Raw genomic sequence first — 5,387 nt, 5'->3', positions numbered from 1 at the left:
GATCTCTGGCGAAGCTGGGGGCACTCGACCTTCCAATGGCCAGTCTGGTTGCAATGAAAGCAAACCATGAATCCCTTGGGGCAATCTCTAGCAATGTGCCCCTCCTTGCCACACTTGTAGCAAGCACCCGATCGACATGCCCCCTCGTGACCCTTGCCGCACTTTCCGCAAGTGCAGCTCTTCTGACCTCCGGATCTCGAATCGGCGGACTTGATCCGCTGTCTGAGCCGGCCTCCGATCCACCCGTTGAGACTCGGCCTCCTCCCTGGCCTGGGTCTCCAACTCGATCTCACACTTCCTGGCATTTGCCTGAAGCTCAGCAAAAGTCTGATATGACGAGTTCGATACGAACTCCCGAATATCCCTCCTCGGCACTCCCAAATACCGATTCATCCGAGCCTACTCCGTGGACACCTGTTCGGGGCAGAACATCACCCTCTCATGAAACTTCCGCGTGATCACCGTAACAGAATCATTACCCTGCTTGAGGGTCAAGAACTCCTGAACCAACCATTCCCTCTCCACCGAGGGAATATACTCGTCTCTGAACATATCAGTAAACCTCTCCCAAGTCATAGCTGAGACCTCTGCCAGAGTGAAGTTCGCCGTCACGAACTTCCACCAATCCTTTGCTACCAGGCGGAGCTGGTTCAAGGCGAACCGTACCCTTAGATGCTCCGAACATGAACAAGTATAGAAGCATCCCTCGATATCAGCAATCCATCTCATCGCAGCAATCGGATCCTGCGTCCCGTCAAACTCTGGTGGCTTCGTGTTGCTGAACTCCCGGAACAGCAACGAGTCACCCCCCTGTGGTCTGGCAGCGGCCACAGCTGCGGTAGCTGCAGCGGCGGCAGCCTCAGTCAACGCGGCGTACCGCTCATCAAATGTCTCCGTCAGCATGGTCTTAATAGACCCAAGCATCTCCGGAATCTCGGCCTGGATCGCTGCAGCTACCTCCTCATGAATCATCTGACGAAGCTCCTCGTCAGTCACACCACTCGTACCAGGTCTGTGTCGTGGTCCAACCATGATGTCTCTGAAATACAACACAAAATATCAGAGACTCTATCGAGCATAATCGCACTCGATAACGCAGTCCTACTTATAGTCCGTTACCCAGGGATTCTTACTTGGGCTGCCCACTGACCCAGTGTCCTTGGTAGTACGGGCCCAATACTACCAATTACACCGCGTCGGTATTCACCCCAAGTCCTCCTCCCCGAACCCCGAATCCTGAGTACTCTATTCTTGTCATACACTAGTTACCTACTCGCTCTCAAGCACCTCATAGAAGCAGGTTTCCCTAGACTAAGGCATCACAAAATCAGGCCACTCTAGTCCTAATATGTATACCTAGTCTACTAGCATGCGTATCATATCATATCATATCTCATAACACATATTGTAAGAGTATTTTGGGGATTTTACCGTTCGGGCGCTGGCTGATTGTACACACTCATTCTTCTTTGGTTGTCTCAAAATCACTTATCAAAAAAAAATTATTGATTTATTAATTACAATTTTCTCAAATCCCTGGGTTGAGTTCAGTTACGCCCGAAGGTGTACCCGAATCCCTCAAACCAAGGCTCTGATACCAACTTGTAACGTCATAAATTCCGAAACCAAAAATTTTTCATTTTTACAATCATCAAAACATTGAGTAATAAGTTTAGGTTCCAAAGTAACAATTTAGTCACGACCGATTACATAACAAAAGATCACAAAATGGTTTACCCGAGTGTGTGTACGATCACGCCGGCGCCTTCCCACGGTCCTCGCTAGTACCTGAAATACATAACACAACAACTGTAAACATAAATGCTTATTGAGTTCCCCAAAATACAACCTACGCACGTACACCTTTCCAAGCCTTGACCTTCCGGTCCATGTGTCTCAGGGGACTTCCGTCCCGACTGGGTAAACCTTCCGGTCCTACCGACGTCAACCTTACGGTCCATATGACCACGCCTTCCGGCCCATAACATGTTGCCTTCCGTCCCAAATCAATCATACCATACATGGCACGTATAACGAATAAATTATCACACATAAGGCATATATCTCATATCATATTCGACCTTCCGGTCACACAGTCAAACCCTTCCGGGTACAGTATAGTGAGAAGACTCACCCCGTATGCCTCGCTAATCATGAACCCTGGAATCACTCGTGCTCGAACCCCCGAGCTGTAATCCTCCTATGATATCATGAATCTATAATTATTACTTGTACCACTAAGGTTGACCATCCATATCAAGTCAACACAGGTTGACATGGTCAACAGTCTTTGGTCAATTGGACCGGACTCGGCGAGTGCACTATAGTGAATCGGCGAGTCTACGTGTTTTCTCCAACTCGCATGGATTTTCCCTTCGACTCGTCGAGTACTCCCCGACTCGAAGAGTTCCACCTGGGCATGAATCACGGGGCCACCGTGACTCAACTCGCCGAGTCGCAAGGACAACTCGGCGAGTCCCAACTTGACTCGGTCCACCTGTCAAAACCTTTCTAACTCTCTGCGACTCACTAAGTCACCCACAACTCGGTAGGACTACACACTGGGTGGTCTCAAGGACAATCTTCAAGCGACTCGTCGAGTCTGTTCTTCAGACTCGACGAGTCCATGCCATGCAACAGCTAAAACTGGCTTTTGCGGTCAGATCCGTTCCATACACACATATATCTGGCCTTCCCAAGCTTATTTATCACGTAAAGTCTCAGTCTTGGTCGCCATGCAATGCATACAAGGCTCATTTTGGAGAAATAACCTCTAATATGGCAACCCTAGCTTCTAACTCAAAAGAATGAACATAAAGCTTGTCATATGGGGCCTCCTGGACCTGCTAAGGTCCAGATCTAGGTTCCATATCTCCATGGGACCTTTCATACTTCCAATTTAATCCAAATAAGGCAAGAAGAAACCCTAGATTTAACACATCAACCCAAAATATGAAGTTTAGCTCTGAAAGTTACCTTAAGAAGGTTCCCTTGATGAAATAGAAGCATATCCAAGCTCCCCAACTCTTCAAGCTTGATCTTCTCCCTCCTTTCTCGCAATAATACACAAAATGATAAACAAATGGCCTCTTATCACACTCACAAGGGCTCATAGTCGTATGGGTGCACTTAGGGTTCAAGGTGGCCACAAACGAAGGCCATAAGGTTCTTTAAATAGGGCCTAGGACCGGTAAATTAGGGTTTCATTAAACAGCGCGGACTCGCCGAGTCCGAACGCGAACCTCCGTCCAAAACCGCGATCCGACTCGGCGAGTTCGACCTCCAACTCGTCGAGTCTCCTCACAGAATATAAAAAATATGAAAGTAAAGATACCTGGGGATCCAGGCTCTTACACCCAACACCCGTACATGACCTAATAATTGTCAAACCCTACCAACATCCGACCACCTACAACCCATACCCATTTTATAACCCCTTTTTGGTCCAAACCCATGCCTAACACCCGTACATGACCTAATATTGGTCAACCTGTGATAACACCCGGCCACTTGCAACCCATACCCATATTATAACCTCTTTTGGTCCTAACCCATACCCAACACTTGTACATCACCTAATATTGGTCATCCAAATCCAACACCCTACCACCTACAACTCATACCTATATTATAAACCCTTTTGTTCCAAGCTCATGCCCAACACGCGTACATGACCTAATATTGGTCAACCCGTTCCAACACCCGACCACCTACAGCCCATACCCATATTATAACCACTTTTGGTCCTAACCCTTGCCCAACATACGTACGTGACCTAATATTGGTCAACCCGTGCTAACACGCGAAGACCTGCATTCCATACCTATCTTATAACCCCGTTTGGCCCTAACCCATGCCTAACATCCGTACATGACCTAATATTGGTCAACCCATGCCAACACCGGACCACGTGCAACCCACACCCATATTATAACCCCTTTTGGTCCTAACCCATGCCCAACACCCGTACATGACCTAATATATGTCAACCCGTGCCAACAACCGACCGCCTGCAACCCTTACCCATATTATTACCCCTTTTGGTCCAAACCCATGCCCAACACCCATACATGACCTAATATTGGTAAACTTGTGCCAACACCCGACCACCTGCAACTTATACCCATATTATAACCCCTTTTGGTCCTAACCCATGCCCAACACCTGTACATGACCTAATATTGGATATCCCATGCCAACACCCGACCACCTGCAACCCATACCCATATTATAACCCCTTTTGGTCCTAACCCATGTCCAACACCCGTACATGACCTAATATTGGTCAACCCGTGTCAACACCCGACCACCTGCAACCCATACCCATATTATAACCCCTTTTGGTCGTAGCACATGCCCAACACTTGTACATGATGTAATATTGGTCAACCCGTGCCAACACCCGACCACCTGCAACCCATACCCATATTATAACCACTTTTGGTCCTAACCCATGCCCATCACCCGTACATGACCTTATAATTGCCAACCCCTGCCAACATACGAACACCTACAACCCATACCCATTTTATAACCCATTTTTGGTCTAAACCCATCCCAACACCCGTACATAACCTAATATTGGTCAACATGTGATAACACCCGACCACCTGCAACCCATACCCATATTATAACCCCTTTAGGTCCTAACCCATGTCCAACACTTGTACATGACCTAATATTGGTCATCCAAAGCCAACACCCTACCACCTGCAACTCATACCTATATTATAAAGCCTTTTGGTCCAAACTCATGCCCAACACCCCTACATGACCTAATATTGGCCAACCCGTGCCAACACCCGACCACCTGCAACCCATACCCATATCATAACCCCTTTTGGTCCTAACCCTTGCCCAACACCCGTACTTGACCTAATATTGGTCAAACCATGCTAACAACCGACCACCTGCATCCCATACCTGTATTATAACCCCTTTTGGTTCTAACCCATGCCAACACCCGTACATAACCTAATATTGGTCAACCCGTTCCAACACCCAACCACCTGCAACCCATACCCATATTATAACCCATATTGGTCCTAACCGATGCCCAACACCCGCACATGACCTAATATTGGTCAATCTATGCCAACACCCGACCACCTGCAACCTATACCCATATTATAACCCCTTTTGGTCCTAACAAATGCCCAACACCCATTCATGACGTAATATTGATAAACCCGTGCCAACAGCCGACCACCTGCAACACATACCCATATTATAACATGTTTTGGTCCTAACCCATGCCCAACACCCATACATGACCTAATAATTGACAACCCCTGCCAACATCCGACCACCTGCAATCCATACCTATTTTATAACCCCTTTTTGGTCCAAAGCCATGCCCAACACTCGTACATGACCTAATATTGGCC

This window comes from Lactuca saligna, chromosome 5 (assembly GCF_052625555.1).
Source record: "Lactuca saligna cultivar CGN05327 chromosome 5, ASM5262555v1, whole genome shotgun sequence".
Classification (NCBI taxonomy): domain Eukaryota; kingdom Viridiplantae; phylum Streptophyta; class Magnoliopsida; order Asterales; family Asteraceae; genus Lactuca; species Lactuca saligna.
Note: the sequence above shows the minus strand (reverse complement) of the source record.